This window comes from Panthera uncia, chromosome X (genome assembly GCF_023721935.1).
Source record: "Panthera uncia isolate 11264 chromosome X, Puncia_PCG_1.0, whole genome shotgun sequence".
Classification (NCBI taxonomy): Eukaryota; Metazoa; Chordata; class Mammalia; order Carnivora; family Felidae; genus Panthera; species Panthera uncia.
In genome coordinates, this window is record NC_064817.1 from 16,670,954 (window position 1) to 16,683,841 (window position 12,888).

General features: G+C 35.3%; 1 protein-coding gene across 4 annotated transcripts in view; it reads left to right on the plus strand.

The window, feature by feature from the left end:
• The window catches only part of CNKSR2 (connector enhancer of kinase suppressor of Ras 2), a 301,223-nt gene that overhangs the window by 100,843 nt on the left and 187,492 nt on the right, over positions 1-12,888 (plus strand). The window lies entirely within an intron of this gene.

The window sequence follows — 12,888 nt, forward strand, 5'->3', positions numbered from 1 at the left end:
CCAAATCAAATGCCTTTAGGAGTACTGCCACTAATATAAATCAAGCCAGGCATGAGATATGGAGAAATCATAGAGTGATGAATTGACTAGTACATAGTTTATAAAATTTAATTAAATCTAATAATGAAACACATCTGAGAAGTCTGAAGCCTGCAGCCACCATTCTGTGTAAGCCCTGATGGCAGCCTCTTGCTGACGCTGCTTTCTTGGGTGCTGGTATCTGTTAACCTACCCAGTGTTTCAGAAAGAAAGCAGACAATAAAATAAGATGATACAGGAGATTTGGGGGAAAACTGATGATTTAATTTTTTATTCTACTCCCTGTCTTTTATTACCAGGGATAATTATAGGAAGGAGGGTAACTTTGTGACTTTTAATTGTGGAACACATCAGACATTCATCAATGTTATATCATGGCATTGATAAAGTCAACAACCCTTTGTTACTCAGAGACATGCATGGAGAGAGTGAATATTTTTATGAGCTTTGAGATACCCTAACAGTCTCACTGCATGTCTTTATATTTGATATCAGTAAATGTAATTTCTGAATTTACAAGGTCTCAACTGGATGATGGGGAGAAGAGTGGCATTTTAGGACAAGACTCAGCAAACATTTTGTAGAAGATAGATATTAAGTATTTAAGGTTTTGTAGGCTGTGTAGTGTAGGCAATAAGGGCCTTTTGAAACTACTCAACTCTGCTGTTTTAGTGTAAAAGCAGCGTTAGACAATGTGTAAATGAATGGGTGTGGCTATGTGCCTATAAAACTTGTTTTGCAAAAAAAAAAAAAAAAAAAAAAAAAGCTGCAGATTGAATTTGCCCCTTGGGCCATCTTTTGCTGACAAGTGTTCTAGGGCATTGTTAGTCCAGTGTGGTCTGCGGACCAGCAGCATTATGATCCCAGGGGTAAAAAAGCAATAATATAACCTATGGGTTATTATTCTTACCCATGACATTTTTTTAAAATGTATTTTTTAAAACTCGATTTCTTTTAAAGGCATTAAACTTAACCAAAGATTTGAGATATGGACAACAGTGTGTTAGTTTCTTTCTTTTACTATGAGAGAGAAATTCTCTCTGATTTAGAGATGCATATTACACAGTATTTTTATAGTACTCTTCATAGCCTTTTAATATAGATAGTGCTCATTAGCAATCTATATTAAACAATAATAATAATATAAGAATTATTAACTGCTACATGAGAAGATCTGTGATAACTGTATTATGTGTGTTATTTAAGCTTTTTATTTATACATGAGACCCAAAACAATGAACAGATGGTGAAGTTGAATGTGAGAATTAAGTTTATTTTTCAAGTTTTTATACATGAGAAACTCCTATTGTCAATTCTATGAGAATGCCATCCATCTCATATCATCTTGCCAAGTAACTTCATTTCCAAGCATAATTATGACAGAAAGTGGGTATTTTTCAGTTCTTGTGTCTCCTCCAAACATCTGGACCTGGATAGCCTATTTAAAAGTTTACTTTTGAGTAATTGGCTGACTCTCTGTTGCCTTAAAAACGAAGACTGCAGGGGCGCCTGGGTGGCGCAGTCGGTTAAGCGTCCGACTTCAGCCAGGTCACGATCTCGCGGTCCGTGAGTTCGAGCCCCGCGTCGGTCTCTGGGCTGATGGCTCAGAGCCTGGAGCCTGCTTCCGATTCTGTGTCTCCCTCTCTCTCTGCCCCTCCCCCGTTCATGCTCTGTCTCTCTCTGTCCCAAAAATAAATAAAAAACGTTGAAAAAAAAATTTAAAAAAAATAAAAAAAAAAATGAAGACTGCAAATCTAAATGACAATTATGATGTTTTCTTGAAAATCTTGAGGAAGAGTACTCAGGTGTATTCATTTTCCCTTAATTAATGCATAATGTTTTCTCACATCAAAAAGGGATCAACAAAGTGATCTTGAAAAAAATTACCTTTAAGTGTACAGTGAGATCATATATGGAGAGTTTTCTATGTTTAGAACTCACAGGTTCCAAAACATACCTTTGTCATTCTAACCTTCAGATGTTACATTGAGTAGAATGGCTGAAATGATTTTCAGTGAATTAAGATTTCCTGTAGAGAAATTGTCCAGTGGTGGAAGTGCGATTTCTGTCAGATATGACTAACTCCCACCTATTCTGCTATTTTTAAGAACATACCATCTAAATAACAAGTGATTCAGCTTTTGTTCCAGAATGTATGAATACCTGCTATTGACAACTACTTCATAACAAACATATGCCATTCTGATATTACCCTCAAAGGCTTATTTGTGCTGTCAACGCAACCTTTAACAGATGTACTATGTGGCTCAACATTCTCCTTAGGAATTTACTTTAAGACACTAATGGGTTTAAGTTTTGCTGTTTATAGGTCAGGAAACATGGTAGAGTATAGAGACGTGCTTTCAGAAGTTGAACTTGATGTACATTCTGTCTTGCCCAAATACAGAATTATTGAAAACACTCCAAATAATTGAAATATTCCAAATATAGTCAGATGTAGAAGGACCTTCTGTACTTTCCACCCACTGTACACTCTGGTTTAAAGAGGATGCCTTGCCGTTCTTAGGACATTTTGTTCTAACATTACCTGTTTCTATTTTTTAAAGTTCAGTAGCTCTTTTGCCACAGTTCCTTCTACCTCACTCTCATTTTCCTATCACATGTCCTGTTCCACTCATCACCTTTAAGATGCTTCTGAACAAAAACCTCTATACATAGGTAGTTTTGGTTCTTGCCTTGCCCACTCCTTCCCAACTTGTACCTGACCAGATTACTTAATTCATCTACTTTAACTACATCTTTTCTGTTGTATCTTAAGGGAAATGTTAAGATACCAATTTCTCTTCATAAAATACATCTTCCTGACATCCTGATGTAATTTACTTATAAGTATAGAATCGATCACTTTCAGACTAGTCATCCCAAAGCCCAGCTTTAATTTTGTCACTTTTAGCAATTTTCCTCTAGTTTCCAAATTGATTACAAACTCCTTTCTTTGGAATTCAAGGGCATTCCAAGTATGGTACTACCATAATTTCAGTTTTACCTTCCAGTACTACCATATATCTTAATTGTAGTCTACTTCATGTGGATGACTTACTGTTAGTAAAATAGATTTTGTGTCTCATCTTTTTATGGTGTGTGGTCTCCTCAGAACATATCCTATATATCTTTATCTCAGCCTGGTAAAATCATGTTCTATTCTTTAAGGCCTCTAGGAAGTGCCTCATTCATGAAACTTTCACTATATCCCACAGCTCTTTGTACCTTCTTCCTACTTGACCATTTTTATTTAATGTAACTATTGATATGGTTGGGATCGTAACTGCCACCTTGCTGTTTGTCTTCTATGTTTACCATATGTTCTTTATTCTTTTTCTTTTCTGTATATGTTTTCATTAATTATTTTTTATGATTCCATTTTGTCCTGTTTGATGACTCATTAGCTATAATTCTTTGTTGTATGTTGTGTGTGTGTGTGTGTATACATGCAATGGAATATTGCTAAGCCATAAAAAAAGAATGAAATCTTGCCATTTGCAACAAATGGATGGATCTGGAGGGTATAATGCTAAGTGAAATAAATCAGTCAGAGAAAGACAAATACCGTATGATTTCACTCATATGTGAAATTTAAGAAACAAAATTAACAACAAGAAAAAAAAAGGAGACAAACACTCTTAAACAGAGAACAAACTGGTGGTTACCAGAGGGGAGGTGACTGGCAGGGAGAGGGGAGGATGGGTGAAATAGATAATGGGGATTAGAAGTACACTTAGCATGAAAAGAACTGAGTAACATATAGAATTGGTCAATCACTGTATTGTACACCTGAAAATAACATAATGCTGTATGTTAATTATACTGGATTTTTTAAAAGTCCTAATATGAACAACGCAATAAAATTTTAAAAACTATGGCATAATACTAAATACTACTTTACATACCATTTCACATCTTACCTATGAAAGTTATATTCTGCTTTGAATAATAATTATCTGACTTCCATTAGATTATGAACTTCTTAAAGACAAGAATGGTGTCTTGCTGATTTTCATATATAGTAGGTGCGCATTACATACTTGGTAAAATAAATTGACCTGAGATCCAGTTATCCCCTCTGGTTAGCACATGCTCATTTGTACTCTTCCAAGAAAAATTTGGTATTAGATCCTTGAATTGGTACTCATTTTATTTCATCTCCTGTGTAAAAGCTGTCATTCTTTCTCTGCTAGTTATGTAAAGAACCCCAGAGAGGGGTGCCTGGGTGGCTCAGTCACTTAAGTGTCCAACTCTTGCTTTTGGCTCAGGTCATGATCTGACTGTTCTGAGATCCAGCCCTGCAACCGGCTCTGTGCACTGACAGTGCAGAGCCTGCTAGGGATTCTCTCCCTCCCTCTCTCTCCTCTCTGCCCCTCCCTTGCTTGTGCTATCTCTCTCTCAAAATAAATAAACTTAGGGGCGCCTGGGGTGGCTCAGGTGGTTAAAGCATCTGACTTTAGCTCAGGTTATGATCTTGGAGTTCATGAGTTCAAGCCCACATTGGGTTATGTGCTGACAGCTCAGAGCCTGGAGCCTGCTTTGGATTCTTTGTCTCCCTCTCTCTGTCCCTCCCCTGCTCGCTTGCTCCCTCTCTCTCTCTCAAAAATAAAATAAACATTAAAAAAATAAAAATAAACTTAAAAAATATTTTTAAAAAAGAACCCCAGAGATATCTAAAGATACCCATCACTTTACATCTTAGTTTATTCACTGAGTTAAAATAAGAGTATTGATCCTCATAACTACTTTCCAAGGTAGAATGAGAGCGAACAAGACTTCTGAAACACTATGCAAATATAGAATGCTAACAAAAAATATCTTTTGAGGAAACAGTTACAAGCATGATATATTAGTGTTTGTAAATCATCTCTTAAAATAATCTATTATTTTTCTACTGTTAGGTGATGTCATATCTTTGGTACCAAGTTTTTCTGGGCTCTAGTCTGTTACAACCTCTCATAGCAATAGGAATGAGGTTGATAAAATAATGAAATAAAATAGCTAAGTGTTTGTTTCTTGATAATGAAACTATAAGTGGTTTTATTTCATTTTGACTCTACTTTTCTGTATTTTCCAAATTTTCTAAAATGAATTCAAGTTGTCAGAAGAAAAAAAATGTTATATAAAGTAATACTGCTTTGTTTGATAAAAGAGCACAACATAGACAAATACTTATATTTTAAATGACATAGTTTACAGTCAGTGTCCATCAATGGTCTCATTCAGCCATTGTATACACACTAATCACTGCATTCACTTGGAATTGTATGCAGTATCTGAAGATAGGTATTAAACTTAAGCTACCAGTAAAAGAGGCCAATTTGAATAAGCAAAGTGTAGATTTAAAAGAATATATATATCTAGGGCATGCATTTATTGCCAGGCTTTCAAGAAATCTCATCTGAACAGTTATGATGATAGTTATACTTTGAAATATGCTGTACTTCAAATTATTTTTCACTCAACTTTAATTATTTTTATTCCCATTGCAACAAGAGGAGATGATCAATATCTAAAAATAAACTGTCACAAATAGCTTTTTTCCCTTCTTAACACAAAGGGGGTGGTACTATGAAGTAAGTGGAAAGTGCTTCTTGGTATTGGCTACTTATATTTAAAGTGGTACTAACATTAGAGGTGAAAAAAATATAAATTTCTTTTAACAAGCTCTATTTGGAGTGATTTATTTAATCCTTTATATCTATTTTACTTATTTACAGTTGTGATGGGGTTAGATAGTTATATTTGAAGTCTTTTAAAGAGATCCCTCCCCCAGTACTTTCCTTTCCACATAAGATTGGTTATCATACCACATTTGAGAAAAAGGGGAAAATAGTTTAAAATCTTAAATAGAAAGAATTCTCAAAGAACTGAAGCCTCATTTAGAGCACTGTCAGCAGAAAAATGAGGCAGGTACCCACACACTTCATGCCAGTACTGAAATAATTGCCATGATGCCTGCCCTAATGGGTCACAGCTTGACCTAAAATTATTCTATTATAACAGTTTTTTATTTTCTACCTCAAACACAAAAATGATTAGATTGTCACTAGTTAAGAAACTGACACAAAAGTATCAGTTTGCAAAGTGAAGCTTTGGTGGAATTCAGAATACTTAAGACAAGAGACAGAGGGTAGGGATAGTGACTATTGGGAGAATTGAGAATTAGGCCTATCGCTTCATGAGCATTTCACCTTGGACAAACCATGTACATTTACTTGTGCCATCTATAAACAGAAATAATTCTATTGTGAGTATCAAATTAGATGTGTTAAAAATTGTTCAAAAATGTGAAGTGCAAAACAAAAGTAATGTTTATAAAATTGGTAAGAAATACAGACTTGATAAAAGGAATTTATTTTAAATAATGAATATACACAGATATTTTTTCTCATTTTAGTGTTCATTTTCTTCAGCTGCAGTGAAATTCAGTGAAATCTGAATTATATGCTGAGAGAAAATTTTCAACATGATGTGAAACATTTTAGATCAGATTTTGAAATGATAATATACCAGAGTGAAAACTTCCTTTTAAAATTCAAGTTCCGGTAATATACTTTTACCTGAAATGTCTCCTCTAAATTGTATATATTAAAATGTCTTGCTGTTTTCTTATGGGTTTACTCATTTCTCAGCCTTTTTAGATCCATTTTCCCTGTCCTTAGATATCACTGGTTTTTTTAATAGTATTTGAAATGTTACTTTAGCTTCCCATTCCCAGCTAAAAGTTGGGTAAAAAAGAGAAAAGATTAGTAGTCTTTCACATGAGATTGTTTAAATTAACTTTTGAAAAGAAAAGAAATGCAGAGTAGAAGGAAATTTTAGAAAAAGTTCTTAAAACATCCTATTTTAAGTATGTAATTGTTACCTACTGCTTAGTCCACACTTTCCTTCCCCACCCTCTAAAATCTGAAGAAATGTCATGTACTGTTCAAAAAATCTTAACTGAGAGAATCATCACCAAGAACTGAAAGTTCATTTAGATATTGAAAGAGTTTATTGAAAGAGATTATGATCTTTGCTTCCATTCATCCCACTGATGTTGTATGCCATAAATATAAACATTTGTATGTAGTATATCCTGCAGTATATTTTTCTACATTTTTTAAAGTAGTATCTTCTTCATAGAAAAATTTGGAGTAATGAAAAGAAAAGCATTGCTTTTAATCCTTCCATCCAAAGAAAATCCTGTTATTTTCCCTTTTTATTTCAGCCTCTTTTCATGTATATACACCTATATATTTTGAATATAGTTTTTTTCATTTAGTATTATTCCATAATTTTTTTTAATTTTACTGCATTGTCCATATTAGGACTCTAAAAAAAATCCAGTATAATTAACATACAGCATTACGTTATTTTCAGGTGTACAATACAGTGATTGACCAATTCTATATGTTACTCAGTTCTTTTCATGCTGAGTGTACTTCTAATCCCCATTATCTATTTCACTTATCCCTCCCTCCCCCTGCCAATCACCTCCCCTCTGGTAACCACCAGTTTGTTCTCTGTTTAAGAGTGTTTGTCTCTCTTTTTTTTTGTTGTTGTTAATTTTGTTTCTTAAATTTCACGTATGAGTGAAATCATACGGTATTTGTCTTTCTCTGACTGATTTATTTCACTTAGCATTATACCCTGTAGATCCATCCATGTTGTTGCAAATGGCAAGATTTCATTCTTTTTTATGGCTTAGCAATATTCCATTGCATGTACACACACACACACACACACACACACACACACACACCACCTCCTTATGCATTCATCTATCAGTGGGTACTTGGGTTGCTTCCATATCTTGGCTATTGTAAATAATGCTGAAATAAACATAGGGACATAGGGGCACATATATCTTTTTGAATTCATGTTTTTGTATTCCTTAGAACTTTGTTTTTTAAAAAAGTTTATAACATGACAATATTCATTAATTTTTAAAAATACAGAAAACCATAAAGAAAAGTGATTTGACATTTCTATACATGATTAAATGAGCTCCATGGTAAGTCTAGTTGCTATCTGTCACCATGCAAAGATGTTACAATATTATTGACTGTATTTCCTATGCTATACACTATATCCCCATGACTTACTGATTTTATAATTGGGAGTTTGTACTTCAAAATCCCCTTCACTTATTTTGCTTGTGTTCCCAACTTTTCCCTGCTCTGGTAACCAACAGTTTGTTTCCTATATCTGTGAGTCTGTTTCTGTTTTGTTTGTTTGCTTCTGTTTTTAGTTTTTATTTTAAGTTTATTTATTTATTTTGAGAGAGAGAGAGCATATGCGTGTGTGAGAGGGGCACAGAGAGGGAGAGACAGAATCCCAAATAGGCTTGGTGCTCTCAGTGTATAGCTAAATGCAGGACTTGAACCCATGAACCATGAGATCATGACCCTAGCTGATACCAAGTCGGACACTCAACTGACTGGGCCACCCAGACACCCCTGTTTGTTTGCTTTTTTAGATTCTACATATAAGAGAAATCATACAGTATTTATCTTTTTCTCTCTGACTTATTTCACTTAACATAATGCCCTCTAGGTCTCTCCATGTTGTTGCAAATGGCAAGATTTCATTCTTTATTATGGCTGAATAATATTTCATTGTATATATACAAAATCCTTATCCACTCATCCATCAATAGTTTGCTATTAGTTTGCTTCCTTATCTTAGCTATTGTAAATAATGCTACAATGAAAATAGGGGTACATATATCTCTTTGAATCAGTGTTACCATTTTCTTGGGATAAATACCCAAGAGTGAAGTGGAATTGCTGGATCATATGGTAGTTCTATTTTTAATTTTTTGAGGAACCTCCATAGAGTTTTCCATAGTGGCTGTACCAATTTACATTCCTACCAAAAGTGTATGAGTGTTCCCTTTTCTTCACATCCTCACCAATACTTGTTATTTTTTGTCTTCTCAGTAATAGCCAAATTGACCAGTGTTATTTTATTTTTAAATCTTTATTGAAGAAAATGGAGAAAATATTCTTCAAAGATCAATATTGAAAGTGTTTATTTTTTAATGTTTATTTATCTTGAGAGAGAGAGAGAGCTGGGGAGAGGCAGAGAGATAGGGGAGAGAATACCAAGCAGGCTCCATAGTGTCAGTGCAGAGCCCAATGTGGGGTCAGTCTCAGGAATTGTGAATCATGACCTGAACCAAAATCAAGAGTCAGATGCTTAACCAACTGAGCCAACCAGGTGCCCTGAAACTGTTTATTTTTGATGGACAATTCCCTCTAAATTATGTATGTTTGTTTTCTAATCATTTTTCTTACCTGTATACTATTTTATTTTTTTAATGTTCATTTATTTTGAGAGAGAGTACACACATGCAAGCAGGTAGGAGCAGAAAGAGAGCGAAAGAGAGAGTCCCAAGTAGGCTCTGTCAGCGTGGAGCCCAATGCAGGGCTCATTCTCACAAACCTGAGATCATGAACTGAGCCAAAATCAAGTTTGGATGCTTACCCAACTGACCTACCCAGGCACCTATCCGTTATACTTTTTTCAATACAAATCAATAAAAATAAATTATTTATGAAGTATTTTCTAAATACATTTTTAAATAAAAATTTTCATAACATTGTCTCTCTCTCCCTCTGCTCATCTCCCCTGCTCATGCTCTCTCTCTCTCAAAAATAAAATGTATTAATAAGCATATTTTTTTAATATTTACTTTGGGGAGAATGCAAGTAGGGGAGGGGTGGAGAGCGGGGTACAGAGGCTCCGAAACAGGCTCTGCACTGACAGTCTGACAGCAGCAAGACCAATGTGGGGTTTGAACTCACAAACCACAAGATCCTGACCTGAGCCAAAGTTGGATGCTCAGCTGACTGAGCCACCCAGGTGCCCCTGTATAAATAAGCATATTTATATTGAGTGTATTGCCCTTTTTAAAATGTATTACTGCTGGGGCGCCTGGGTGGCTCAGTTGGTTAAGCATCCGACTTCAGCTCAGGTCACGATCTTGCGGTCCGTGAGTTCGAGCCCCGCGTCGGGCTCTGGGCTGATGGCTCAGGGCCTGGAGCCTGCTTCCGATTCTGTGTCTCCCTCTCTCTCTGCCCCTCCCCTGTTCATGCTCTGTCTCTCTCTGTCCCAAAAATAAATAAACGTTAAAAAAAAATTTAAAAAAATGTATTACTGCTGTTTAATCCAACCTGTTTTATCTTAATCAGGTTGTTATTTACTCAAGGTAAATGCTTGAGAGAAAAGAAGAGCTTTTCTAGGATTTATTGAATTGGTATTTGTGGTTTAAATTCTTAGACCATATTATCTGTGAATACTAAAAAATTAAAAATAAAGATTGCAGAATTTTGTAAAAATAAATATCCTAGAAGTGATTTTTTTCTTTTGAGAGGTGGGGAGTGGGGACAGTCAGAGAGATAGAGAGAATCTTAAGCAGGCTCCACGCCCAGCACAGAGCCTGACATGGGGCTCCAGCTCACAACTGTGAGATCATGACCTGAGCCGAAACCAAGAGTCAGACGCTTAACCAACTGAGCCACTCAAGCACCCTGATAGCCTAGAAGTGATTTTTAAAATTTCATTAAGGAGAGGTGCCTGGGTGGCTCAGTCGGTTAAGCATCTGACTCTTATAACTCAGGTCATGATCTCAAGGTCTATGAGATTGAGCCCTGAATTAGGCTCTGTGCTGGCAGTGCAGAGCCTGCTTGGGATTCTCTCTCCCCTCTCTCTCTCTGCCCCTCCTCCCTGTTCACTCTCTCTCTCTCTTTCAAAATAAATAAACATTTGGGGCGCCTGGGTGAGTCAGTTGAGCATCTGACTGTTGATTTCAGCTCAGGTCATGATCTCACACTCATGGGATCAAGCCCTTTGTCAGGTTCTGTGCTGACAGTGCAGAGCCTGCTTGAGATTCTCTCTTCCCTCTCTACCCCTTCCCTGCTCATGTTTTTTCTCTCTCAAAATAAATAAATGAAAATTTAAAAATAAACATTAAAAAATAATAAAATACAATTTAATTAAAGATTTTTTTAATGTTTATTTTTGAGAGAGAGCACGGGAAGGGGAGGGGCAGAGAGAGATGGGGACAGAGTATCTGAAGCAGGCTCTGAGCTGACAACAGCAAGCCCAATGCAGGGCTCAGACTCACGAACAGCGAAGTCATGACCTGAGCTGAAGTCGGACACTTAACCGACTGGGCCACCCAGTCTCCCTTCATTAAGTATTTACGCAAGGAAACGTGCCCTATAAGTTTTCTGACAATAGCTATTATATTTTGCTTCATTACATTTTATCTGTGTGAATGGTACATCCTTTACCTTCTTGGTGGACGTTTTATATCATTTACATTTTATGACAAAATAGGGTAGTGGGCTTTGATACAAAGTATACCTGAGTTCATCATCTTGGCTCTGCTTTTTGACAGGCTATATGAACTTGGACAAATTGCTTCACATCTCCGATACTCTTTATATGTAAAAGTGCATCATACCTTGTTGGATAATTTTAGGGTTGCAGTGAATTAGTAGAAGATCTAGCCCATCATCTGGCATTTAGTGGAAACTTAATAAATGGCCATTTTACTTACCCTATATGCAAAAGAGCCTTTGGAAACTCTAAACTTAGCTAGTTTTTGCTCTGCAGATACTTAAAGGAGTGTTGCCCTGCTTACTTTTGGTATTGAGTAGCAGTGAAGAAAGACCTATTTCTAGAAGGAGTGCTTTTTTAAAAAGGACTTTGCTTTAATTTAGGATGTTCTTTAGAGTTTAATGCAAATTGATTACTGTGCTTCATATTCTGGAAGATATTTTTACGCAAACTGGAACAAATTTTGATCACCTGTGAACCTGCCATCCCTGTCCAACACATTCAAATTACCTAGAGTTGAAAATGGAGAACTCAAAACATGTAAAGGTAAAATGCCAGTGTGTAATACTCAGTCCTACAGAATGCGTGTTGTAGAAGGGATATTAAGATTCAGGTAGTAAATATATGTAAAGTTCTAAAGTGGGGGGTATAAATTACTGGGGTAGGCACTATATATATATTCTATGGTTCATATAGTCAGTATTAAAACCTATAAAAGCCCAACTAGGAGAGTCTCTCATTCATCTCAGACACAACTTTAAATAATATATTTGCTATATTAGGGTTAGTGTTTAAGCCTTCCTGAATGAGACATTCTAGGTGACCTGAAAATTGGACTGGGGCTTTTGAGATTAAAACTGGGACATTTCAGATCAAAAACCAGGACAGATTTTATATGCAAATTTTAAACAATATGTATTATATTACTTAGTATACTTGTTGATGGAAACATAAAAGGTGATTCTGTTTTATTTTGTGTTTAAACAGCGTATTTAATTCAGTGTAATTATACTTAATCCTTTGCTTTAGCTTTTTAGTTGATCATAAAGAAGCAAAACTAGTGTTTTTTTTTTAAACTTCTGTATATAATCCTAATACAGTGAATCATAAGTTATAGCTAGAACTATTAGGCATAGTAGCCAGATAACTTGAGGACTTTTATTCTAAAGACAAACACAAAACTAAAAAAATATAGAATTTGCAAAGCCGAGATTATATTATATATGTATGCCTGTATCTCTTAAAAGACCTAGAAGGTAGTCTTAAAACAAATATAAACACACACCGAAATCCTCATTCTTGATATAAAATATAAAATGTTTATTGGTAGCTGTAAATTTTCTGAAGGCTCAGAACGAAAAGGTAATTAAGAGTGATGAAATTACCACATGCTAAGACTTTAGCAAAGCACTATTTAGAACATTGGGACATAATCATTTATTATTCTTCCAGCTTTCTGACATTGGCCTGACTTATGAACAAAAACTTAAAAACTTATGTAAATTATATGAA